Source organism: Sarcophilus harrisii, chromosome 2 (genome assembly GCF_902635505.1).
Source record: "Sarcophilus harrisii chromosome 2, mSarHar1.11, whole genome shotgun sequence".
Lineage (NCBI taxonomy): Eukaryota > Metazoa > Chordata > Mammalia > Dasyuromorphia > Dasyuridae > Sarcophilus > Sarcophilus harrisii.
This window is the reverse complement of record NC_045427.1, coordinates 650,873,039-650,900,073: the sequence shown is the minus strand read 5'-3', so window position 1 is coordinate 650,900,073 and position 27,035 is coordinate 650,873,039. Positions and strand designations below refer to the sequence as shown.

Sequence of the window (27,035 nt, the reverse complement as noted above, 5' to 3'; positions counted from 1 at the left end):
ATTTTACAGATGAGGAAACTGAGGTAAACAGTGTTAAGTGACCTGCCCAGGGTCACAAGGGTACCATATCTGAGGATGGATTTGAACTTGGGTCTTTTTGACTCCAGACTTGAGCTTGTCTCTACTGCACCACTTAGCATCCTCCACCTCTGATTATTCGCTAATATCTTAATTGTGTGGATTATATCTTGACTTCTGAAAATATACGTCAGTGAATTAGAGCCAGGGGAATTTTCTCTTGGAAAGTACATTAGAGGTTGTGTAGGCTCACCCTAGAATTTTATGTGGTGAGAAAGCTAAAGGAAAATCAGCCAGTGACTCACTTCCCTAAGGCCAGAGAGTACCCAGATCTCTAAATCTAAAACAAGCGGCGCCCATTGGGCAGATGGCACAACTGCAGGAGCATAGATTTAGAACTCAGGCCGTCTTGTCCAACCTCTTCATTTACAGTTGAGGAAACCGAGACTTGGCTTAAGCAAGTTGCCCAATGTCTTGCTCACAGGCAGTGACGGCTGGAGTTTGAACTCTGTGACTCTAGCAGTTTTCTCTGACCCCACTACCTCTTTCTCCGGTGACTTTTCCCCACACATTTTTAAGAGCCTCTGTCACCTTTTCTTTAATGGATTTTGAAACATGGGATGATCAGGAAAGTGCTTGTGACTGCTCCAGGGGTTCCAGGGCTCCCAAAGGCCCCTGGGAAGGAGATGGAGGTGGGCCGGCCGTCCCGTGCAGAGGCTGTTCTCCCGGGGGAACCGTGGACGCTGGGGAGGTCGCCCGGCAATTTGCTCCAGAAGCAACAGGCCATCCAGGATGCGGAGATGTGCCCGAGAAAGGCCGGCTTTGGTGAGACGTGTTGTGCTCTCCAGAGTCCAGACGGGATTGTATGTTTGAAGAGTCACTTCCCTTCTCCCTCCGGCTCACAGTGCCACTGGTTACTGGAGGCTGACTGTTTCTTCTCCAAGGAAATGCTTTTATTCTCGCAGTCTTAATGCAACTCCCTTCCAGGAAACGCATTCTCTCCCCTTGAGGAGGGCTCAGACTGCAGCCTCTCTAGGTTCTTCCTCCTTCCTCCTCTCCTTTGGAAGTCCTTCTCTTGCTCACACTGAAGGGTCCTCTGGAGGGAAGACATTGCCTCTGATTGCCATTAGAGGCGTATTAACTGGGTCCACAGGGGCCGTCCTTGACACTTAATAATCAACCAATCACCAACTTAATAATCAACCAATCACCGTGCTTTTCTAGGATATAAGCTCCTTGAAACAGAATGTTTAAGTTTGCTTCTGTGTCTTCATCACCTAGTACAAGTAGGTACCCGATACTGAGTTAATCAGAAATCATTTATTAAGCACCTACTGTATTCCCTTGAATGTCCAGAGATACAAATGAAATCGTCACTGGTCTCGGGAAGCTCCCATTCCGGAATAGATTAGGAATCGAATATTATGAGATTGTCTCCTTGGGAGATTCCTGGAAGATCTCCAAGTTCAACTTCAGTGACCGTTGCACAATTACGTCCTTGTCTAAAAAAATGGAGCCGCCCTCCTTCTTCCTTCCCCTAAAGCAAGCGCTCTGGCTACTGACTCCTGGTTAGTTTTTCAGCTAGTTGATTATCACAACAATCCTCTTCCTGCCATCGTTATCCCCATTTTATAGATAGGGAAACTGAGGCGCTTTTGCCCTTTGGTTCTCAGTTCTAAGCTAGGTATGTCACTGCTTAAAGGTTCTTGATGTTCCTTGTCTCTTTTTAAAGCCACAACAAGAACAGCCTGCTTGCAGCTGGATGCTGTTTGGTGAATCAGTTGATAAGCATTTGGTGAACCCTTCCGTGTGCCAGACATTGTTTTCGGCATCAAGGCACAAATGAAGCAATATTTACCCAGGAGCGTATGTTTCGCTAGGGGAGATATTATGTACACAGAGAAGCCCCTTTAACGAGGTGCCGAGTTTATGTGGGGGAGGCTGACGCCGCCGGTGGCCAGTGTGGGGTTAAGAGGGACCCTCAGATGGGAGGTGCTGTGGGGACAGAGGCGGCCCGGGGTTCTGAGAGGTGGCCCGGGGTTCCAGGAGGCGGCCCGGGGTTCCGGGAGGCGCGGGGGAGGGGGAAAAAGCAGCCCCGGGAACGGCTTGTGCGGACACGGGATGGGAAACGGTACATCATGCGGCCATTCCGGCCAGTCTGCTGAGGGGTCCCTCGTGGCTCCCTCCCTTGGGATTCCGGGAAGCTTTTTGGACCGGCTCCTGCTGCCTGCAAGAACGAGTGGGGATGGGGGAGGGTGGGCCCTTATGAGGGGTTTCTCATGGTCCACCTGCCAAGAGCCTTCCGCTCCGGCCCTGGGCCCCGGGGTGTGGGTGATGGCAGGGGACGCAGGGCGGGTCCTGGACAGTCACTGAGCGGCCTCTCTCTCCCGCAGGCGGAGCCGGCGCCCGGAGCCATGTGAGAGGACCCGGTAGCCCGAGGGGAGCCAAGATGACGGTGACCGAATGGACGGCCAGTAGTGAGTGTTCTTCCGCCTTTCTCCGAGCCGAGGTCAACTGTGGCCAGAGCTCGTCCGCGTGTGCCAGGGACAGGGCTGGGAAGCAGCCTAACAGCGCCTTGGATCCGTGTCTGTGTGGGCTCTTCCTGCCGGCCTTGTGCCTTCCTGGGGGGCTGCTCATCTGGTCCAGATGCCCAGTGGAAGTGTTACCTGGAAGGAGCCTCTGGGGGCTGCTCGGTCTCATAAAGCGTCTGCTGGTCTCTTCCACCTTCAGAGGCCACAGCGAAAATCCCCGATTCTCAGTTGTGGGGGGCCTAGAGGACCTAGTGAGAGGAGAGCTCCCATATGTCTCCGTGAAGGCTGGGACCATGGCTTATACTTACCTTCCCCGGCCCCCCGGCTCCTTCTGTGGCTCTCCTTCTTCACCAGGGCTTTAAGCTTGCAGAGTTCTCTACATGCATTGTCTTATTTTATCCTGGTGAGCTCGGCTGCCCTTGTCCCCATTTTGTGGATGGGCCAACTGATGCTCGGGGTAGTTACGTGACTTGCTTAGGGACACCCGGTTCGTAGGTCCTGGACTCAAAGGTGACCCCAAGCCCAGGTCTGGGCCATCTAGCTGCGGGGTCCACGCTATTTGGCCAGGATGCCGATTGTTCTAAGGTGTATCCCACTTCCCCCCATCTTAGCAGGGCCTGTGGTGGTTTGGTGCATCAGGGTCAGTGTCACTGAGGAAAGGAGGCTCTGGAATTCCCGGACCTGGGTTTGAACCTATTTCCTTGTATATTTAGACCTTGGGGCAGCTCCCTCATCCTCTTGGTTTCAGTTCCCAAAATGAGACTGTTGACAATGTGGCCTTGAATATCCCTTCCAGAACAAAGTCACATGATACGATTACACAATCGGGGGGATTTTTCTGGGTCCTCATTATGTTTGGCAAAAGAGACGGCCCATGGTCCTCGGATGCATCGACCGTGCCACTTCAGCTTCCACGAGAGTTAACCGCTGTCAAGTATTCAATTAAATGTATTAGTTGCTTTTTTAAAAATAAGTTTTTAAATTGGCTGCATTTCCCCATTCTCTCTCTCAGGCAGGTCGCACAGTAGCTGGAGTGTTTGGTGCCCAGTCAGGAAGGCCAGAGTTCAAATCCAGCTCGTAAACATATACTGAGTCACTTAACCTTCAGGTGCCTCAGTTTCCTTCACTGTAAAATGGGATTCTAATGGGATTTATCTTACAAGGTTGTTGTGAGGATCCAATGAGATATTATTTGCTGAATAAGATTCCTGGCATAGAATAGGTGATTCATAAATGCGTATTTCCTTCCTTCCTACCTTCTCCCCCCGAGACCCATCCGTGATAGCTCAGAATTTTCTTTTTTTTTTTTCTTTTTTTTTTTTCTTTTTTTTTCTTTTTTTTTTTCTTTTTTTTTTAATTTTTTTTTTATTTAATAGCCTTTTATTTACAGGATATATACATGGGTAACTTTACAGCATTAACAATTGCCAAACCTCTTGTTCCAATTTTTCACCTCTTACCCCCCCACCCCCTCCCCTAAATGGCAGGATGACCAGTAGATGTTAAATATATTAAAATATAACTTAGATACACAATAAGTATACATGACCAAAACATTATTTTGCTGTACAAAAAGAATCAGACTCTGAATTATTGTACAATTAGCTTGTGAAGGAAATCAAAAATGCAGGTGTGCATAAATATAGGGATTGGGAATTCAATGTAATGGTTTTTAGTCATCTCCCAGAGTTCTTTTTCTGGGTATAGCTAGTTCAGTTCATTACTGCTCCATTAGAAATGATTTGGTTGATCTCGTTGCTGAGGATGGCCAGGTCCATCAGAACTGGTCATCATATAGTATTGTTGTTGAAGTATATAATGATCTCCTGGTCCTGCTCATTTCACTCAGCATCAGTTCGTGTAAGTCTCTCCAGGCCTTTCTGAAATCATCCTGTTGGTCATTTCTTACAGAACAGTAATATTCCATAATTTTCATATACCACAATTTATTCAGCCATTCTCCAACTGATGGACATCCATTCAGTTTCCAGTTTCTAGCCACTACAAAAAGGGCTGCCACAAACATTCGTGCACATACAGGTCCCTTTCCCTTCTTTATAATCTCTTTGGGATATAATCCCAGTAGTAACACTGCTGGATCAAAGGGTATGCACAGTTTGATAACTTTTTGAGCATAGTTCCAAACTACTCTCCAAAATGGTTGGATTCGTTCACAACTCCACCAACAATGAATCAATGTCCCAGTTTTCCCACATCCCCTCCAACAATCATCATTATTTTTTCCTGTCATCTTAGCCAATCTGACAGGTGTGTAGTGGTATCTTAGAGTTGTCTTAATTTGCATTTCTCTGATTAATAATGACTTGGAGCATCTTTTCATATGACTAGAAATAGTTTCAATTTCTTCATCTGAGAATTGTCTGTTCATATCCTTTGACCATTTTTCAATTGGAGAATGGCTTGATTTTTTATAAATTAGAGTTAATTCTCTATATATTTTGGAAATGAGGCCTTTATCAGAACCTTTGACTGTAAAAATATTTTCCCAGTTTATTGCTTCCCTTCTAATCTTGTCTGCATTAGTTTTGTTTGTACAAAAACTTTTCAGTTTGGTATAATCGAAATTTTCTATTTTGTGATCAGTAATGATCTCTAGTTCTGCTTTGGTCATAAAGACCTTCCCCTTCCACAGGTCTGAGAGGTAAACTATCCTATGTTCCTCTAATTTATTAATAATTTCATTCTTTATGCCTAGGTCATGAACCCATTTTGACCTTATCTTGGTGTACGGCGTTAAGTATGGATCAATGCCTAGTTTCTGCCATATTAGTTTCCAATTTTCCCAGCAATTTTTATCAAACAGTAAGTTCTTATCCCAAAAGCTGGGATCTTTGGGTTTGTCAAAGACTAGGTTGCTATATTTGTTGACTGTTTTATCCCTTGAACCTAATCTATTCCACTGATCAACTAATCTATTCCTTAGCCAATACCAAATAGTTTTGGTAACTGCTGCTCTATAATATAATTTTAGATCTGGTACAGCTAAGCCACCATCATTTGATTTTTTTTTCATTAATTCCCTTGAAATTCTTGACCTTTTGTTTTTCCATATGAACTTTGTTGTTATTTTTTCTAGGTCATTAAAATAGTTTTTTGGGAGTCTGATTGGTATAGCGCTAAATAAATAGATTAGTTTAGGTAATATTGTCATCTTTATTATATTTGCTCGCCCTATCCAAGAGCATTTAATATTTTTCCAATTGGTTAGATCAGACTTAATTTGTGTGAAAAGTGGTCTGTAATTTTGCTCATAAAGTTTCTGATTTTCCCTTGGCAGATAGATTCCTAAATATTTTATATTATCAGTAGTTACTTTAAATGGAATTTCTCTTTGTAACTCTGACTGTTGGATTTTGTTAGTGATATATAAGAATGCTGATGACTTATGTGGGTTTATTTTACAACCAGCAATTTTGCTAAAGTTGTGGATTATTTCTAATAACTTTTTAGCAGAATCTCTGGGGTTCTCTAAGTATACCATCATGTCATCGGCAAAGAGTGATAATTTGGCTTCCTCATTGCCTATTCTTATTCCTTTAATCTCTTTCTCAGCTCTTATTGCTATAGCTAGCGTTTCTAATACAATATTAAATAGTAACGGTGATAGTGGGCAACCTTGTTTCACTCCAGATCTTATTGGGAATGGTTGCAGTTTGTCTCCATTACATATGATGCTTACTGATGGTTTTAAATAGATGCTGCTGATTATTTTAAGGAAAAGTCCATTTATTCCTATACTCTCAAGTGTTTTTAATAGGAATGGATGTTGGATTTTATCAAATGCTTTTTCTGATAGCTCAGAATTTTATTAAGCATCTATTAAACACCTGCTGGGTCAAAAGCAGTGGGCAGGAGTCAAAGAAGCATTTTTATTGGGGGAAAAATAAGTGAGCAGAGAAAGGTGACAGGGGCCTTTTACACAGAATGCAAGGGAGAAGCTTGATGTTTCCGGTAAAGGGAAGGAGAGTGGCTTTGAGAATCTGCCCCCCAGAAGGAGGCAGCCGTGGGACCGCTGGGCACCGGATGAGGGGCCGGAGGTGGTTGGGATCATGTTGCCCGGAGCACTCACCCACATCGTTCGGCTCAGAGAACCACAATTGTTAGAGCCCATTGGGAATTAAGAAATGGAATTCGTTTGTGTCAAGTCCCTTCTGGGTTCCTGGCCGTCCGTGCCTCATTTTAAAGAGCTGTAAGTCTCTTCCCCCGCGACCTCAAAAAGTATTTCCAATTCTTGAATCTGGTCTTTGATTATTGTTGCTCTTATTTCAATAACCAATGGCAAAGAGTGCTGGGAAATTAAGAATCGATGGAAACTCCCCGGAGAAATAGAGCGGGGGCGAGTGAAAAGGGTGCGAGCCTTTCTGAAACCCTTACGTTACTTGTGTGATCTTGGACAGGTGCCTTATTTCTGGGCCTTGATCTCCCAGGAGAAGAATGGGCCCACAGACCAGTGGGGAAAGGAGCGAAGGAGAAAAATCAGTTGCAGCTCCAAATCTCCTGTTGCTGAGCCTGCTTCTTCTCGCTGGGGCTCAGTTTCCAGGTGATCCCGGAGTCTGTCCCAGGCTCAGGGCCTGTTGTCCTTCCCACATCCTGTTCCAGTAATCCAGAAGGTGGTTTGTACAAGGTTAGCCGGGGCCTTTTCTTGGCTCCCAGGGGCGCCAGGGTCCCCTCACACGTTTTAAGCTCTTGCCTAATTTTGCAGTGCTAATGAAGCCAGGTTTGGCCGGAATGGACTCCTGGGTGTGGGGCGAGGTGCTCCCCGAGTGGATCCCCTCCCCGGCAGCGTGACTGATGATGTGTCTTCCCCTGTCCCAATTTAGTGCATCCTGTTCCCTGTGCTTATGTGTCTCTGGACGCCACTCAGGCTCTTTCTGAGGCTGGGACCCCGCCGTCTGCAGCCCCTGAGATCATCACCAGCCTGATCTGAGGGGCAGGCGCCCTATTAGCGCGGGTAATGAAGCATTAGCTTAACTATCCGACCCAGAATTCCACAGGAGCTGGCCGGCATCCCGGCCTGGACATTGGCGCGTCCTCCTGCTCGGCCTTCACTGATGGGCTTTCTGGTACGACCCCGGCTGCCTCCCTGGGAGTCCGAGACGGCCCTGGGAGGGCGCAGCTTCACAAATACGGTCCCGGGGAGGACTGGCTTGTGAGCAGGAGCTCTCCAGACTTGGAATTGCACCCTTCGTATGACCCAAGTGACTCAGTCTCCCACAGGATGAGGGTGCCCCATCTGGATCACGGCGGGGAATGACCCGGCTTTTCTGCAGGACTCCGTCCCACCGGCCCCCGCTCAGGACAATCCAATGCAACCTTTCTTCAGTTGTTGTTCTGTGTTCTGGGCCCCGGGGAGGAAAGGCAGCAGTGGGCGGGCCCTGACCTCAAAGGCTTCCCTTCTAAAGATAATGGGAACATAGAGGAATAAAGAGAGGTCAGAAGTAAGATGGGGAAGGGCAGCTGCCAGCTGCTGGGCCTGAGGAGAGACTCTTGTAAAGGTGGCTGCTGCTCCAGGGCTCTCCTTGCTGGGGCCTAACTCCCTCAGGGAGGTCTGACCCACCTCGGAAAGGTCAGAAAGCCCCAAGGTCTGTTCCGCTCTTTCCTGGATGGATCATGTGGGGCAGGCCACGAAAGCCTCCCTAGACTTTGGCTTCCTCCTCTCCAGGACAAGGGGCTCGATTCCTGAGGGCCGAGAGGAGGTGGCTGCCCACGTGGGAACAAGACAGGTCGGGGCAGCTGGGTGGCCCAGTGGATAGAGCACCAGCCCTGAAGTCAGGAGGTCAAATCTGGCTTTCAGACACTTAACATTTCCTACCTGTGTGACCCTGGGCAAGTCATTCAGCCCCAGTTGCCTCAGAGGGAAAAAAGAGTTGATGGGTTTGCTGGACAGCGTGTGTATTTGTTGGTTATGGCTAATGTAGAAAATTTGTTTGATTTGACACATTTGTTATGAGGGATTTGCTTTTCTATTTTTTTCCCAGTGGAGAGAAAAAATATTTTTGTTAATTCAAAAAAAAAAAAAAAAAAATAATGAGGAATGACCCCAGGGATCTCTTGTCTTAAAAAAGTCCTGGGTGAGCGGTGAATGGATGCTCGTCACGGGGGACCAGTATCCCTAATCTCTTTAGTCCGAGTCCCCAGTTGTTTCTAACCTTCCGTCTTCAATGGGATCTTTTCAAAGTCTCTGCTGAACTCAGACCAGTGCCGGAAAATGGCCAAAGTTGGGTGGTGGTGGTGGGATGTGTGGGAAGGCCATACAGCTGGAGTGACACAGTCAGGATTTGAATCTCTGTTTTCTGAACTCCAAGTTTGCTTTGTTCTTACGGTGGATTTGAGGATCCTTGCTGACTGGTCTAATTACATCTTCCATCTCGATGTCCTCGTTGATCGGGCTGATGGGACCAAGCGGTCTCTGAACGTTCGATGGCATCTGTCCATAGAAAGAGAAAACAGAGTAAAGTGCTCTCAGCGTCTGGTTTTAGTGAGGTTGTTGGAAGGATCGTTGTGCTCCCATGAGGCTCCAGTTCAGTTCTGGTTCCAGTCCATCTCCCACGGTTCTATTCCTTTAGAATGATCACTGAGAAAATTGTTTCCTTGGGCCTCGATTCCCTCCATCTGTAAGATTAGGGGCCCTGGGGTGTTCCCTATGGAACCTGCAAAATATTAACTACAAGATGTCCCTATGGAGACCTAAAGTAGAGGATGATGGGAGCGTAGGACCATCCATCTGGATCTGGTCTAGTCCAATTCCCTTTTCTTACAGATATAGACACTGAAGCTAGTGAGGGGAACTGGTTTGTCCACACAGGTAGCAAGGGGCAGGGGTCAGCTTTGAACTGGAGTCCTCAAGCAGTGACCCCTTCTCACAGCACCAACTGTTCCATAACAACCGAGGGTGATTTAAATGTTCCTTTATCTGAAGAAATCCCATCAAGAGGAAATCACATTATGTCTGATTCAGTCCTACTTATTGCTCAATAATCTGAAGCCTGTTTTGGGGGGAGGGCAGGGGATCTGTGTTTCCTGAAGTGCCAGGCTCTGGTTATGTGAAAGTCCTTAGTGTAAAAGGACATCAAGGATTCAGAGATTCCGGAGGCTTAGAAGCCTGGGTTAGTTTCCTGGCTCTCCACTGTAACTCCCCTTAGGGTTAGGGATAGGACAGCCTTCCCTGTTCCCCTTTTCCCTTCTCCAATCTCTCTGTACATCCTGGAGTAGGTGCTGCTATCGGGGCTCCATCTGCAAATATATGGGAATGTGAGCTTGCCGTTGGTGCTTGCTCATACCCTAAAATGTACTACTATGTTTAAGTTTAATTAATTGCATTATTAACATTTTCCTTTTTTTTTTTTTAAATTAGCTTTTCAGCAATCATCAAAACCATTTGATATTGACTAAGAAATAGAGGAGTCGATCAATGGAACAGGATAGAATCACAGGACAGAATAGTCAGTGACTAGTAATCTAGTTTTGACAAACACAAAGCTTCTGGGATAAGAACTCATTATTTGACAAAAACTGCTGAAATAATTGGAAACTAGCATGGAAGAAATTAGGGCTCCATCCACACCTACCACTCTGCCAAGATAAAGTCGAAATGGGATCATGATTTAGACAAAGGGTGATATTATAAACAAATTAGAACAAAGGATAGTTTACCTCTCAGATCTGTGGAAAGGGAAGGAATTTGTGGCCAAAGAAGAAGTAGAATTCATTATTGAATGTAAAATGGGTAATTTGTAATTTTAATTAAACTAAGTTAAAAAGGTTTTGTACAAACAAAACCAATGCAGACAAGATTAGAAGAGAAGCAATAAACAGGGGAAAATTTTTACCTTCAAAGGCTCTGATAAAGGCCTCAGTTTAAAAATATATAGAGAATTGACTCAAATTTATTAAGAATTCAAGCCATTCTCCAACTGATAAATGGTCAAAGGATATGGACAAACAGTTTTCAGATGAAGAAATTAAAACCATTTCTAGTCATATGGAAAGGTGCACTAAATCACTGATCAGAAAAATGCAAATTAAGACAACTCTGATACCACTGCACACCTCTCAGATTGGCTAGGATGACAGGAAAAGATAATGAGGAATGCTGGAGGAGATGTGGGAAAACAGGGACACTAATACATTGTTGGTGGAGTTGTGAACCAGATCCAGCCATTCTGGAGAGCAATCTGTAATTATGCCCAAAAAGTTATCAAACTGTGCATACCCTTTGGCCCAGCAGTGATTCTACTGGGCTTATATCCCAAAGAGATCATAAAAAAGGGAAAAGGGACCCAAATATGCCAAAATGTTTGTGGCAGCCCTGTTTGTAGTGGCCAGAAACTAGAAACTGAGTGGGTGCCCATCAGTTGGGGAATGGCTGAATAAATATGAATATTATGGAATATTATGGTTCTGTAAGAAACGAATAACAGGAGGATTTCAGAAAGACCTGGAGAGACTGACAGATGCTGAATGAAGAAACAGAACCAGAAGATCACTGTACACAGCAACAGCAACTTTATGTGATGATCAGATCTGATGGGCATGGCTCTGGTCAACAATGAGATGATTCAGGCCAGTTCTGATGATCTTGTGATGGCGAGAGCCGTCTGCCCCCAGAGAGAGGATTATGGGGACTGAGTGTGGATCACAACATAACATTCTCACTCTTTGTGTTGTTTGCTTGCATTTTGTTTTCTTTCTCGTTTTTTCCCCTTTTGATTTTTCTTGTGCAGCAAGATATTTGTGGAAATATATATAGTATTCCACATACTGGATTACTTGCTGTCTAGGGAAGGGGTGGGGGAAGGCAGGGAAAAATTTAGAACACAAGATTTTGTAAGGGTGAATATTGAAAACTATCCATGTATATAATTTGAAAATAAAAAGCTTTAATTAAAAAAAAAAAAAAAAAAGAAAAAGTTGTGGAGTATATCATAGCCCCTATGCATGGCAAATAAACAAATAAATAAAAAATAAAAATAAAATATTAGCCTTTTATTTTTCTAAATACACACAAAGATAGTTTTCAACATTCCCTTTTACAAAACCCTGTGTTCTATATTTTTCTTCCTCCTTCCCTTCATCTCTCCCCTCTCCCAGACAGCAAGTAATCCAATATAGGTTATACGTGTGCAATTCTTCTAAACATATTTCCACATCTAAAATGTATCATTAAAGGGATGATTACTGGACATTTGGAAAAGGAAGCAGTGCACACAGCAAGGACAGGTCAGGCCGTTTCATTTATCTTGCACCCCAACCTCGGAGATCAGGAAATGCTCCGGGTAGGGCTCTTGTTGTTTAGGTTGTGAGCGGAGTTTATGCCAGTCTTGTGGAAAGCTACAGACGCGACCAGTGGCCTGATGCTGGCCGTAGGGAGAAGGAGCTCCCCCACAATTCTAGCTACAGATCGTTGCCCGAGCCTGGAAATTGGCATCGCTCGGCGGTTAAGATCCCAAAATTGGCTTTATTAAGGGCAAACAGGGCATAGTAGCTAATAAGCAGATGCCGAAGAGTCCACACCGTGTTCAGCGGGGGTTGAGAGGCTAACGGGTTAACTCTCCTCTGATTATTGCTAAGCAGAATAAACAAAATTGGTGTCCTGGGGAACAGTCTGGAGGGAGATGGCTCAGGCTTACGTCTTGACTTGGCCACTTGGTACCTGTATGACCCGTGGCTCCTTACTTAATTACCTTTCTGATCCTCATCTACCCCATCTGTGGGATGGGGAAACTGGACCAGGCGACTGCCAGTTCTGATTAAAGTGGGTTTAGTTATTTTTTAAAGAACTTTTCAGCTTCTTTCTCCTCTGGCTCTTCCACCTTCTCTCTTTGTAACTTCCCTTCGTCCTCTGTTCTCCACTCTGATGCTCCAGCTGTGGGTCTTGGATTTGTGAGCGTTCTCCCACCTAAGCCGGGCCCAGACCCACCTGTATGTTGCTCGAGCCATCTCAGTGTTGTCAGTCTTAAGAGTCTGCCTTAAAAAAAAGCTCAGGAACCAAGCCGATAATTTCCCAAAGTCCTTTTGTCAGTTCCATCTCTTCTTTTGGAAGTAGGACGTCCTTTCTCCTCGGCGGGATGAAGTGTTTTGATGTGTCCTATGAAAGATAACAAACGGCGATCTGGCTTGACCCCCTAGGATACCTATTTATTCTTAATGGGTCAAAAGTTGGAACAAAAACTTAGCTTTTCTCCCTTTGGACAGAATTGTGACATTCACACCAGCTGTTTCGTGACCTTGGGCACTCCCTTTTCTGAGGTGAAGGGAACTCCTCCTTTCAATGGGAATTTCGTTAGTATCCTTCTTATAGGATGATCACAACCATAATATTTTAATTATCATTAATAATTAATCATTAGTATATTAATTCTTGATTTATTATATATATGTTCTATAGAGTTGAGATGGAGGTGATGTTGGAGCAGGGCTAGTGACATAATAGCTTTTTTTTTTTCCCCCTGAGGCAATTGAGGTTAAGTGACTTGCCCAGGGTCACAAAGCCTGGAAGTGTTAAGTGCCCGAGGCCGGATTTGAACTCAGGTCCTCCTGACTTAGGGCTAGTGTTCTATCCACTGCACCACCTAGCTGCCCCATCCTTAAAGATTTTTTGGTTCCTGACGGCCAGGATCTGGTCTTGAGTCGCCATGGTGACCACCCCATCCCTAGACCCTTCCTTTCCACAAAAAGCCACAGCTCTTGGCCCTTCGGTCCCGCCATGTTTTTGCTTGAGTTCATGGAGGTGATGCTCACAGAAGGGCCTTGGGAGTCCACGCTAGATCTTTGCTATTGTAGCAGTTCTGACTGGGTGGAAAACCCCTCTAGGGAACAGTGGACATCAGCGGTCTGTTCCTTTTGTCATTCTTCGTTGTTGCTGCTGTTGTTATGATCAACACTGATTATTTTCTACTTTACCTGGTTCCCTCCTAGATATGAAAAGGTCTGAGCAGAGAGCCCCAACCCAGAGGGGTTTCCCTTTGGGCAGATGGCCCGCGCATAAAAAATAAAGGCTGGCAGATAACATGGGATAGACATAGGAGCAAAAGCCGGAGCAATCACCTGCTTCAACTCTTTGTGTCATGTAGCGTCGGGGATTCTTGTCCAAAGTCACGCTGCGAGGAAGGACCAGAGTCAGGGAGAAGCTGGGTCCTCTGGTGCCGTACCCGGGACCGCAAATGCCACAGCAAGGCCTGGTGAGGTCATGTGGGCTGGAGAAGGAAGGGCGGGACTTTCCCAGGAGAGGAGAAGGGAGTAGGTTCTCTCCAGGCTGGTCACCTGCTTGATTGGCTGCTTTTTATTTTCAAAACATATGCACGGATAATTTTTCAACATTGACCCTTGCATAGCCTTGGGATACAACTTTCTCCTCCTTCCCCTCACTGCCTCCCCTAGATGGCAAGCAAGCTAATATATGTTATACATATTAAAATATATGTTAAATCCAATATATGTAAACATTTATACAATTATCTTCCTACATAAGTGAAATCAGGTCAAAAAGGAAAATGAGTAAGAAAACGAAATGCAAGCAAACAACAACAGAAAGGGTGAGAATGTTTTGCTACGATCCCCAATCAGTTCCCACAGTCCTGCCTTGGGGGGCATACGGCTCTCTCCATCACACAATCATTGGAACTGGCCTGAATCATCTCAATGTTGAAGAAAGTCACGTCCATCAGAACCGTTCATCTTAACAGTCTTGTTGTTGCTGTGTATAATGTTATCTCCTGGTTCTGCTCCTTTCCCTCAGCATCAGCTCCTGTGAGTCTCTCCAGCCCTCTCTGAAATCATCCCACTGATCATTTCTTATAAAACAACAATATCCCATAACATTCATAAACTTATTCAGCCATTCCCCAACTGAGGGACACCCACTCAGTCTCCAGTTCCTTGCCACTACAAAGAGGACCGCCACAAACATTGTTGCACCTGTGGGTCCTTTCCCTTTTTTATGATCTCTGGGATGCAGGCCCAGGAGTGACACTGCTGGATGAGAAGGATGCATAATTTGTCTCCTGCGTTTCAAAGAGGATCAGAATGATATCACCGCAGTAGAGTCAAAGTACAGTGTGTCCTGTTACATTTCAGATAGGTAGCCTGCTGCCTCATATTAAATAATAGGTGCTTAAAATTTGCATTGAAGGGAGTGACAGATGTGGGAGGATGGGGAGTGAATTTGAGGAATTAGGAACAGATCATCTTGGCTAAAGGGAGAGTTTTGAAAGGAGGGACATATTGGAAAACACATCTAGAGATACAAGTTGTGCAGAGAGCCCCGAACACCAGGTTAAAGACACTTTATCACCGAGTCATTAAGGGAATTCTCAAGCAACTAAGTAGAGATGGAAGGATGTGATTTTCCAGGTAGTATTTATTCTGTGTGGATTTTTTTAGAATGATTGCCTTTGGAGAAGAAGAAGAAATGGTACAGCATGGCGACCAGAGTCCTAGGTGCAGGTAGACTTGGGTCCAGACTTGTGAGCCTTAGTTCCTCTTCCATAAAATGGAGCAGTTGAGCTAGATGGCTTCTGAAGTCCCTGCAGCTGATGATTCTCTGACAAATTTCATCTCCCTGGAACTAGACTGTTCCGACATGGTTTTCGCTGAAGAAAACTTTATTTTCCATTTGCCTCCTATAATGAGCTGAAGAAAAAATAGGGGAAAAAAAAATCCTTAACAAAAAATTGATGATAGAATGGTAGCTGGGCTGTACAATGGGAAGAGCGTTGCCTCAGTTCAGATCCTTGTGTGATACGGGTAAAGTCACTTCTCTCTCTGGGCCTCAGTTTCTTAATCTTGAAGTGAGGAGGGGTTTGGATTTGAGGATCGTTAAAGTCACTTCCTGCCCATTCTAGATCCTGTGAGCAGTCAGAGGTCTCGGTGGGCTTCCCAGCTCTGTGCTTGGATCCCAAAGTCAAGCCTAAGGGGCCTTTCCTCTCTCCATTTGAGCTTTCTAGTCTTCCGCGTGGGAACTGATGGGCCATTTCTGAAGTTAGTGCCTCCTGGCAGTAAATCCCATTTTTGGCCCATTTTCAAGGCCGGTGTTTTTCATCTGTAATAGTCAATGATTTGCCAGTTCCTCGATTCCTTTAAATCTCTTTCTTCCGGAACAGTGATTTTAGGTCATAATGACCCAAAGAAATAAACTCTTGGTTTTCCCCAAATTGCTCATATTTTTGGTTGACTTAACTGTTGTGGAAGGAAAAGTTCAGTTTAGAGCAGATTCCAATGGCATCAATTCTTCACTTTCAATAGGGGGTGGGGGCCCTCGCTGTCCTCATGCAACCGTCCTCAGCTTGTTTTGTGTTCATGTTTCTGTGCATCCTGTTCTTCCCTCTTCTCCAAAATGGAAGCATCTTGAGAACAGGAACAGTTTTGATATGTGTTTCTGTCCCCAGCCCCTGCCTGGCACCCAGGTGACACTTTATAAATGCTAATTGATGTAAATTGAATGGGCTGGATCTTAAAATGATGCATTATCCAAGGTCTCATCCAACTAGAAAAGTATATCTCTTATGAATTACAGCTTCAATTCATAGACCACATTTAGGGGAACCCTTGTCTCTAGTTTGTTGGCAGACGGGGCATCCCACCCCCTTTTCTTAGTACCTTGACATGACAAATCCATCCCCAACCCGCCTACCCCATCGATGAGTTAGCACCTCTCCTCTGAGCTTTCTTGGGGATTTCTTTAGTGAATTTGAACCCAGGGCTCTTTCTTCTGAACTCTCCCGCCTCCAATTCACGAAGATGTTCTCATTTATTATAGTTGAGTAGTTAGGTTCTCCGGTTCTGGATCTGTAGGATTTCAGAGTTAGAGAAGACCTTAGTTTATCTCCCTCATTTTGCTAGTACAAAAGTCTCCCTCTGAGACTCCGAGACAGGAAGGTACCTGTCCAATTGTTGGTCAGTTAATATTTATTAAGCACCTACTATGTGCTAGGTAGGCACTGTGCCAAGTACTAGGGATGTAGAAAAGAGACAAAAGACAGCCCTTATTTTCATAAAGTTCACAATTTAATGGGAAAACCACACGCAAACACATATTAAAACAAATTGCATACAGGGTGAATAGAAAATAATTTAAGGAGGGAAGGCACTAGAATTAAGAGGGGTTAGAAAAGACTTCCTGGAGAGGATGGGAGTTTTAGATGGGCCTTCAAGGAAGCCAGGAGGCAGCGATGGGGAGGACAAACGTTCTGGATCTGAAAGACAGTCAAAGAAAATGCCTGAAGTGGAGAGAGAAAATGTCTGGTTGGAGGAATGGCCAGGAGGGCCAATGGATTGAAGAGATTGAAGAGATAAAATATCTGAAGACTACAAAGGTAGAGGAGACAGGGCTTTCAATGAGAAAGTCTATTTGGGTTTTGCTCCTGGGTATCATGGAGTCACTCGTTTATTGAGAGGGGGTTCGGTGGGTGCCATGATGTTTTAGGAACATCACTTTATGTAGATGACTGAATGGAGGATGGTTTGGAGAGAGGAGGACCTGGGCAGTGACATGAGATGAGGAGGGTCTGCACCAGGGCAGGGGCTGTGTCACACAAGAGAAGGGCGCTTCATCGTTGCAACGGTGGCGGGCCTTGACACCATATTGGATCTGGGGTGTGTGAAAGAGAATGGGGAGCTCGAGGGACTGAGCTGGCTTCTCCAATGAAAGGGAGGGGAGGAGGAAGGAGGAAACCTTAATGTTACGGTGAGTTTGAGATGTCTGATTCACGATGGCTCAAAAGCAGTTGGAGATTTGATTGGAGGTCAGCAGATGGGTTAAGCCAGCCTGGGGAGCTTTGAGATGAAATCCATGGGAGCTGAGGAGATCACCAGGGAAGCAGTAGAGAGACAGGAGACAGAAGACAGAGCTCGGAGGGATTTCTGTTCCAGATCTAGCGAGCTAGAGGAGGATCCAGCACCGGAGCCTGAGAAGGAGCCGTCAGAAGGGAGCGGAAGAACCAGGAGAGAGCGGGTTGGCCTGAAAACCCAGGGAGAAGCCGCTGATCCCCGGTGGCAAGCTGCAGCCAGTCAGGGATGAGAAAGGGCAGCAGATTTGGCGATTAAGAACCCCAGGAAATTTGCAGGAACAGCTGCAGTGGAATGAGGAGACTGGAAGTAGGATGATAAGGGGTTAAGAAAGGAGTGAGAGAAGAAATTGATACCTGGTGGACACAGGTTTTCCAGGAGTTTAACCACAAAAGGCAAAAGAGATAAAGTATGATAGTGGGGAGGCAAAGATCAAGTGAGCATGGGGGGGACAGGGACGGCAGCGGGAGGGAGGGAAATAAATGAGATTCCATTTATTAACTGGGGAGAAAGAATTGCAGTATGTAGGGAATGATTTTACACACACACACGCGATGGTAACCATGTGGGGAGAAAACAGGAAAAAAGGGAAATTCACATGATAACCTTATTCTGTGCAGAAGGAATAACAAATGGCACACAACCGACAGTTTCGTGTGCGCAGTTTCGTGTGCGATCATTTGTTCATATTCTGCTGTTTTAGAAATGCTTCTGTTTCCTTCCCATCCATTAAAACTAAATAAAAAGGTACAAAGTGAAGGATGCTAGAGAAGACAATCTCCTGGAGGAGCTGAGATGGGGGGGGGGGGCGCTTGAGCAGGTAGAGGGGCTAACCTGGGTAAGGAGTAAGGCTGCCTCGTCCTGGGAGAAAGGGGGAAGGACGGGAGAGGGGCAGGAGATAGGTCCCCGAGGGAGAGGAGATGAGGGACGGGAGAGAAGAGTCATCCCCAAGCCCCGACTGTGGGCCTGCCCGGGCTGAGTCTGGGGGAGACCAGTCTGTACGAGGAGGCAGCGTTCAGGTTCTGTGGGGGAGACGCCTAGAGGGAAATCACTGGCCTGGGGAAGGGAGAGTGTAGGAGGGCTTCCTGGAGGAGGTGAGTTTTGAAGGAGCCAGAGACAGAGACACCACGCACAGAGAAAGAGAAAAGAAGGGAGAAAACGGGCAGAGATTACTTTAGGCAGGAGCGACGCCCAGAGAATTCCCGGGCCGCGCTGGGAAGGAAGGGCTGGGGCAGAGACCGCCGGTGCTGCGGGGAAGCCAAGCCCTCGGCCCGCGGCCCTCCCGTAGAAGGTGGGATTTTAGCCGCGGGGAGCGCTGTCTGGACCAGCCCAGGGACGGGGGGAGCGTCCGCGGAGCCCGCGTTCCCTGCCGGAGGAGCGGCGGCCGTCCCGGGGGGAAGAAGCGAGAGTGGGGCCGGAACCGAAAGTCCTGCCTTCCCCGAGGGAGACCGCCGGGCCGCGGAAGCCGGGCCTGACTCGCTGCTCGGCCGCCCGGGCCCCACCCTCGCATTCCGAAAGCTCGGCCTCCCGGACACACCCTCAGCCCGGGGCCGCCGCCGCCCCTGGAGGCCGGACTCGGGCCTGGCCGGCTGGAGGCTAACGGGAGGAGGAGGAGGGGGAGGGAGGAGGGAGGCCCGCCCCCCACGGGGCTCCTGCTCCAGCCGGACTGGATTTCCCAGCGGCTTCTCCCTCCTCTCGGGCCCGCGACGTCACTTGTACACAGAGCCCCGACTGCCCGGACGGCCCTGCGGGGAGCGGCCGAGACGCCCCGCGTGCGCGCCGCTCCGTGCTCCCCCCGGGTCCGAGCCCGGGCTCCCGGGGCCCTCCTTGCGGGCCGGGCGGCGAGCTCCGGAGCCGGCGGGCGCGGAGGCGGCGGCCCCGGGAACTTTGGCCTTGGACTTGGGGCGCGGAGGGAGGGAGCCCGGCCCGGCCGCGCTTCTCCCGACTTCGGAAACCGGCCTGAAAGCGGGCGGAGAGCCCCCGTCCCGGGCTGCGCGGGGGTCCGGGCCGCTGCTGCCCGCCGGCGGCTGCGGAGAGCACCGGAGCCCAGGCGGCCGCCCCACCCGGGGGATGGCAGAAGGTAGAGGCGCAGCGCGGGGAGGGCGCGGGGGGACCCCGAGCCTCTCGGGGTCGGGGCGCTGGGAGCGGTGCCGCCCGACTGCGGGGCGGGGAGGCGGGAGAGGGGGAAGGCGAGCGCTGCTGGAAGCCCCGCCCGCCCCCTCCGGCTCCCCGGGGCGGGAGAGCGGATCGGCCCCGGATTCCAGCGCGGGAGGGGCGGGCCGGGAGGGGGAGGCCCCCAGGCTGGGAGCCCGCCTCCCCGCCCCCGACGCCCCCTCGGGCGGGGCTCTGGTGGCCGGTCCTGGGGAGCCGGGGCGGAGGAGAAGGGCCCCCGGCCCCAAGGGCGCTTTGCTGCGATTAGCCCCGAACGGATCCTTCCCGCTGCCTCCGCCTCCTTTCCCGTGATCTCCTTACAAGCGCAGGCTGTGGAAACGCTCCTCACATCTGGCCCTGTGGGGCCTCAGTTTCCTCCTCTGGAAAACGGGGGAGGGGAGAGGAGGGGACTGTGGGCCCGCCCCGAGGCTTCCCCCGGACCTGGGCCGGGCGGCTCGGGCTGTCAACAAACCGGCTGCCTCCAGCCACCTGTTGGGAATGTTTTCAAACTTCGGTTTCACCCGGTGAACTCCGAGTCATGCGCTTCTCCGTGGGGCGGCTTTCAACGGGAGCCCCGCGGGGCCGTTTGGCGGGGGCCCGGGAGGGCCAGGGGCTTTGCGCAGCGCCGGAGACCCCCGGGACCCCCGGACGTTCCCGGCTTCCCGGGAGCTCGGTCTGATGCACTCTGCGGACATACAGCCGGGCAGGGGAGGGGAGGAGGGGGAGGGACCCCCACGGTGCCATTCTGAACCGAGACGGGAAGGAGAGAAAACCCTAAGCCTGAAGTGGGGGGGGGGTTCTGGCCCGGCAGCTCTGGGCCCAGGAGAAATGCCCTGCCAGGCCCTCGGCTTGGGTTTGCAGGCAGAGCGTGGAAAGAAGGGAGAAGGGGAAGGAAGGGAAGGGGAAGGAAGAAAGAGGGTGGAATGGAAGGGGAAGGAAGGAAGGAAAGAAAGAAAATGAAAGCTGATCAGTTTCCCTGGCGATTTCCCTGGCTCTGGGAGCTCGGGTCCCTGGCAGTTCTTCTCTGACCCGGACTCTCCCAATTACATGTCAGTGCCGGCCTGCTGGCAGCTGGGTGACACAGTCCTGGCTCTGGAGTCAACTCTGGCATCAGATGCTTTCTAGTTGTGAGACCCTGAGCAAGGCACTTCCCCCCGTTTGCCTCAGTTTCCTCATCTGTAAAACGAGCTGGAGAAGGAAATGGCAAACTATCCACTATTTTTGCCAAGAAAACCCCAGATGGAGTCAGAAGAGCCGGACACGGCTGGGTGGGTGGGGGGGGGGAACCAAACCTGAATCACAGAACCTGTCTTCTGCTCCATTATTCCTGAGCCTGAGCAGCTGAAGGGACCCAGGGCTACGGGATCTTATCTGTTCTCTGGAAAACTAAGGGGGCTGATATTCCTTGGAGATAGTGGAGATCCGGTGCTGAGAGGATTGAGGCCCTAGGGTGGCTGGGCTCTTAGCAAGCTTTTCTTGATTTCTGTCATGGATCGGTGCCAGACGCCAGAGCTGTTCCAGATGAGTTGTAGACCCGAGGGTTCTATCTCCTTCACCCCTGAGCCCGCGTTCCTGCCTCCCTCATAACTGATTTTTATGCTGCTGTCAGAAAGGTTCACAAGCTTCTGGGTCTTAGACAGGCTTAGGGCTTGTTCTGGGGGCCCTGCATGGGGTAAAGGCCTGGAGGCTCTGAGACTCATCTTCCTCAGCTCAGATCTGATCCCTCAGAACAAGTCACTTCACCTCTTTTGCCTCAGTTTCCTCATCTGTCACTTGAGCTGGAGAAGGAAATGACAAAGCACCCCATGATCTCTGCTGAGAATACCCTGCGAGGCGGCAGATCACACGGCCACTTGAGTTTGATTTGTCTCTGGAGGTTTGGCCCCGGACAAGCAATCTGAGATCCGAGGAGAAGAGATTTAGGTCCCTTCCAGGTCATATTTCTCAAGAAGGAAGGAACACACCTTGCTTCCTCGTTTCTTAGTGGCTAATCCCTTAAGGTACCAGCCACCTTTTAGTTTTTTTAGTCACCCTTTCGTACATAAACAGAGTGTTTCCTTCTAGAAAGATTCAAAACCTCAAGGGGAAGAAACCAAGAGAAAACCCAGGGGACTGCAATTCTCTTGGGTGTTTTGAAAATGGAAATCTAGCTGGACTTTTAAAGGGAAGGTTTTTCTGTCCATCCCTCCTGGTGCTCAGTTTTTTACTTCCGGATAGGTTCCATTTTTAAAGTTCCATATCACCCACATTTATATTCTGTCCACCTGTGCATATAGATCACACCTGTCTCCAGTTGGAGCTCACCCTGAGTTACCTCCCTCCATTGAAAGCAGGAACTGCTGGTTTTCTGCAGGGCCTGAGCTTCTACTTTAGCTCTGGTGACATCCTGGCCCTGGGGTTTTTTCTGGCTGTCCCCGTGTCCTTTCTATCTGCTTTTTTTTCAGTCACACCTTCTCTCTTAATTTTTTCCTATTTATCCTGAATACAGCTCACTCTGTATGTACTCGTCTGTATACACTGTTTGAATGTTGTCTTCCCCACTGGACTGTAAGCGCCTTGAAGCCCAGGCTGTTCTTTGCCTCTTTTTGTATCCCCTTTGGGCCTAGCACAGAGAAGCACTGACGAACCGATTGAAGGGGCTGTTTTATATTTGCCTTTGTAACCATATCCCTTGGCGAGCACGGAGCTCTGCACAGAGTAGGTCTTAACAGAGGAGGTCTTAACAGAGGCCTGTTTGACTTCAATGAAGGCACACAGTAGGTCTTAACAAATGCTTTTTGATTTGAACTGGATGGCACACAGTAGGTCTTAACAGATGCATTTCATTTGAACTGGATGGCACTCAGTAGGTCTTAACAGATGCCTGTTTCATTTGGACTGGAAGGAACTCAGGTCTTAGCAGATGCTGTTTGACTTGAACTGGATGGCACACAGTAGGTCTTAACAGATGCATTTCATTTGAACTGGATGGCACTCAGTAGGTCTTAACAGATGCCTGTTTCATTTGGACTGGAAGGAACTCAGGTCTTAGCAGATGCTGTTTGACTTGAACTGGATGGCACACAGTAGGTCTTAACAGATGCCTGTTTGATTTGAACTGGATGGCACACAGTAGGTCTTAACAGATGCCTGTTTCATTTGAACTGGAAGGCACTCAGTAGGTCTTAACAGATGTCTGTTTGACTTCAAGGAAGGCACACAGTAGGTCTTAACAGACATCTGTTTGATTTGAACCAGAAGTCAGCACGTAGGAAGCTGGGGCACTGGCAGGACTAAGGGTTCTGGTTCATTTTGAGTCTGTGACGGAGCGAGATAAGCAGCAGATGGAGATTTCCTTCCTGAAGAGAGCCAGCGTGTTCTGATGTCCCTCTTCCTCGGGGACACTGCCCTACATTGAATTTAGCCACGTGGGCGTCCACCGTGGACCCTGCTGAGGGGGTGTTTGGGGAAAGCCTCGTCTCCTGGGCTCATCCACCAGAGTGCTCGGGAGGAGGGACCTCTGGGCGCCACGCCGGGGAGCCGTGCCTTACTGAGAGGAGGCACAGCTCGGCCACTTCCTCTCGTGAGCAGAAGCGAAAGGGCTTCTCGGAACAGTCGGCGGGCCCTCGGCCTTTCCGCTGCGCCCGGCCCCTTCTCCCCAGTCGTCTCCACCAGGAAGCTGGTATGAAGTTGGCCACGTGGGCAGAGGCTTGTAAGGTGGCCCTTTCACTCCCTAGCTCTGTGACCCTGGACAGGTCATCGATCTCTTCCTCAGTTTTCTCATCTGTAAAATGGGGACAAAAACGGCTCCTACCTTGGTGGTGGATTCAGTGGGACGGCAGGTGCTGCGCAGATGGCGATAACCGTCCGGCCTGTGGCATCGGGCCTCAGGCCGGCAGGTCCCCGTCAGGCGGGAGAGGATTCTCTCCCGTTGCGGCTCCTGCAGGATGCGCCTCCGTTGTTCCGTAGGCCCGGAAGCATTTCTTGCCTGCCTGTCCCGGGGTCCTGGGGCCGTGAAGTGCCCCCGGCCCAGGGCTTCTGGGGGGGGGGGGGCTCAATGTTCTGTTGGCATGTGCGCGTACGCGCCCCTGCGTCCAAGCACCCAAAGTCACTGCAGACAACGCAAGGAGGGGGAGGAGGGGCTCCTTCTGGCCCCGCCCCCTTACTTTGCAGGTGGAGAAACCGAGGCCCCGTGTCCTGCCCAGGTCGCCACGGAGGGCACCCGCGGCCCGGCTTCGGGTCCAGCCTTGAAAGCGGAGAGGAGCCAGACCGGGGAGCGGGCGACTCCTCCCTAGATCTCGGCGTCGGCGGCTGGCAGCGCCAGGGCGGGAGCCAGGCTCATGCGCTGTGGGCCCTTAGGAACCTCTCCAGGTCCCCCTCACCGGTGTAAGGTTCCCGAGGCCGAGTGCAGCAGGGGGCGGGGCCTCGGGGAGGGAAGGGGGCGGGGCTGGCGCTCGGCTGGGCCCGGGGCAGCCCCCCCACTCCCCGAGCTTTCCTGCCCGCTGCCTTCCTTCCTCCTTTGGGCTCCAGGAGGGGCCTCCGGGGGGAGAGTGCCACCCTTTCTGGAAGTCCGAAAAAGCCGGGGCCTTTCTTAGCGTTAGCGCTTCTTCTAGAATGGATGGAGGGGGCTTGGTGAAGGGGGCTCAGTGTGATGTGCCCCCCCCCTCCTTTTTTGGAGGCACTTGGGTTCAAAGGGACACGCCCGGGGTCACACAGCCAGGAAGCAGGGGCTGGTCTAGAACCCGGACCCTCCTGCCTTCGGGCCGTGCTCCGTCCGCAGCGCCGTCCGGCTGCCCCCGAGCGGGGTATCTGGGCTCCATGGAAGGGAAGCCGTCCTCCAGCGGCAGCTCCGGCTGCTGCCTCCCCAGGGCCGCGGGCGCCGCCCCCCGAGTCCTGGCCGGGCCTGAGGGAGCACGGAGGAGTGAGCCCCGGGGGGGGGGGGTCTTTCCTAGGGGTGACTTGTGCTAAATGGTCCTTTTAGCTTGGAAGTGCCGGGGCCCCAGGCCTCACGCCGAGGAAGGGCCGGCCTCCCCTCCCGGGGGGCTTTCCCCGGGGCCGCTCTGGGAGACGCCCCTCTGCAGGGACGCCGGCTCCTCTCTGGGCCGAGAGGCCGCCCCTCCCCCCTCTCCCAGGCCCTCATCCTCCTTAGCCCGAAGCGCAGGCTCCTGCCCCCCCCCCCCCCCCCCCCCCCCCCTGTTCCCGCCACCAGGACCCGGACGGGCCTCGAGGAGCTTCCCGGGCCCGGCTGTGTGAAGCCTCGTTTGCCCCACGTGGCCCGCCCAGCACTGTCTGAGGGCTCCTTTGTGCCCCCGGGGTTCCCCCCCCCCCAGTGTTTGCTGTTCCCTGTTCCCGGCAGGACCGGGAGGGGCGGGGTTTGACCGGAACGCTGCGTCCAGTAACCAATCCGCAGAACGAACCCAGGGAGCGCCTCCCCTCCCCCCCAGACCCGAGCCCCGGGGGCAGGCCCCCCACGGTGGGGGCGGGGCTTGCAGGGAGGGGGCGGGGAGAGAGAAGGAAGCCGGCGCCTGCCCTCAGGGGGGCTGCCTTATCCCTGGCAAGGGCCCCAGGCCCCCCTGCGGACCCAGGGAGAGGGCCGGGCGGTGAGGGCGCACAGGGAGAGGCGGCTCTGGCCAGGGCGCCCCCGGGGAGGGGGCCGCTCCCCCCTCCCCGCCCCCACGCTCCCTGCCCAAACACGGTCGCCAAGCGTCCTTGCTTCTCTTCAAGGGCCGGGGCTGGACACAGGCCGGCCCCCGGGCACATGTTCCAGCTTCGGGCTCTGTCTCCGCCTGCGTAGTCTCTCAGTCTCTCTGTCTCTCCTCAGTCTCTGTCTCTCTGTCTCAGTCCTCCCGGCCCCCCCCCCCCCCCCATCCCGCTCTCCGTGGCTTCCGGTTTCGCAGGAGGTGCCTGAGCTCTCCTGGGCCTCAGGCCCCAGGCCAGGTCCAGCCTTGGCCCGGCCCGCCCTCCGGGCCTTGTGGCACCCGAGCGCCCCCTTCAGGATCTGGCCCGCGGCGAGGCTTTGCCCGGCTTTGTGGGGGCGGGTCCCGTGTAGGAGGCAAGTGGCCCTTGAGCTGAGCTGGGGAGGAAGCTTGGGATTCTGGGAAGGGGCCTTGGGGAGGCCTCTGGGATGCCCGCGCGGGGCTCGGAGGCGGGCACCTGGGCCTGCAGGGGGGGAGGGGGGCGTCCCACCCGCCCGCAGAACCAAGTGAGCCCTGAGGCCGAGCCCTGAGGCCGGTCACAAGGGCCCAGATGCTGGAGAGCATCGAATAGTCCTTTAAGTATAGTGGGGGGGGGGGGGGGGGGGGGGGGCCTCAAGCTGCTCCCCCCTGTGGCCAACCTTGGATCAGGCCCCAACCAGCCGAAGTGTCCCGGGGCTGGGGATCCGGCCCGGGGCAGGGCCAGAAAGCGGTCGGGAAGCCCGGTGAGCGGCGGCCTCGGGGCAAGCTGGGCCCGGCTTTTCAGGGGGAATTTCCGTGGGTGACTCGCGGGGCCTGGGCAGAGCCGAGGCCTCTGGATAATTACGGCTAGGAGGGCAACTTACTAGTTCTTACTTTGCTCATCAGCACAGCCCGTAATTCTCCCTTAAAAGAAACAAACCACCGAGAAACTCGGAAGAGCTTTTTCTTTCCAGACTGAGTTTCAGATCCGAGTCTCTCAGGCTGCCTCCCTCCCTTTTTCCCTCCCTCCATCCCTCTCTCCTTCTTCCATCCTTCCCTCTCTCCTTGCTCTTCCTCTTTTCCTTCCTTCTTTCCCTTTCTCCCTCCTTCCCTTCCTTCTTCCCCTCCCTTTTTCCCTCCCTCCATCCTTCTCTCCTTCCTCCATCCTTCCCTCTCTCCTTCTTCTATCCTTCCCTCTCTCCTTGCTCTTCCATCCTCCCTCCTTCCTTCTTTCCCTTTCTCCCTCCTTCCCTTCCTTCTTCCCCTCCCTTTTTCCCTCCCTCCATCCTTCTCTCCTTCCTCCATCCTTCCCTCTCTCCTTCTTCCATCCTTCCCTCTCTCCTTGCTCTTCCATCCTCCCTCCTTCCTTCTTTCCCTTTCTCCCTCCTTCCCTTCCTTCTTCCCCTCCCTTTCTTCCTTTCTTCCATCCTTCTCTCCTTCCTCCCTCCATCCTTCTCTCCTTCCTCCATCCTTCCCTCTCTCCTTCCTCCATCCTTCCCTCTCTCCTTCTTCCATCCTTCCCTCTCTCCTTGCTCTTCCATCCTCCCTCCTTCCTTCTTTCCCTTTCTCCCTCCTTCCCTTCCTTCTTCCCCTCCCTTTTTCCCTCCCTCCATCCTTCTCTCCTTCCTCCATCCTTCCCTCTCTCCTTCTTCCATCCTTCCCTCTCTCCTTGCTCTTCCATCCTCCCTCCTTCCTTCTTTCCCTTTCTCCCTCCCTCCCTTCCTTCTTCCCCTCCCCTTCTTCCTTCCCTCCATCCCTCCCTCCCTTTCTTCCCCCTTCTTTTCCTCTCTTATCCCTTCTCCGAGGTCCCTCTGGGCCCTGAGGCCTTTTGAGGAAGTAACAGGAGCCCCCTTCAGCCGTGCAGGCCCCGTCTCCGGCCCTGTCTTCAGCCACACGT

At 51.0% G+C, this 27,035-nt stretch overlaps 1 protein-coding gene across 5 annotated transcripts in view; it reads left to right on the top strand.

Annotated features, from left to right (window-relative positions):
- The window catches only part of SGMS1 (sphingomyelin synthase 1), a 173,799-nt gene that overhangs the window by 104,360 nt on the left and 42,404 nt on the right, over positions 1–27,035 (top strand). For 3 of the 5 annotated variants that reach the window (XM_031956970.1, XM_031956971.1, XM_031956969.1), the window contains one exon: positions 2,412–2,495. The gene's annotated coding sequence lies outside the window, so the exon portion shown is untranslated. Of the gene's footprint in view, positions 1–1,140; positions 1,885–2,411; positions 2,496–19,356; positions 19,435–27,035 lie in introns of those variants that run through there. The other 2 variants (XM_031956973.1, XM_031956972.1) reach the window with 2 other exon arrangements.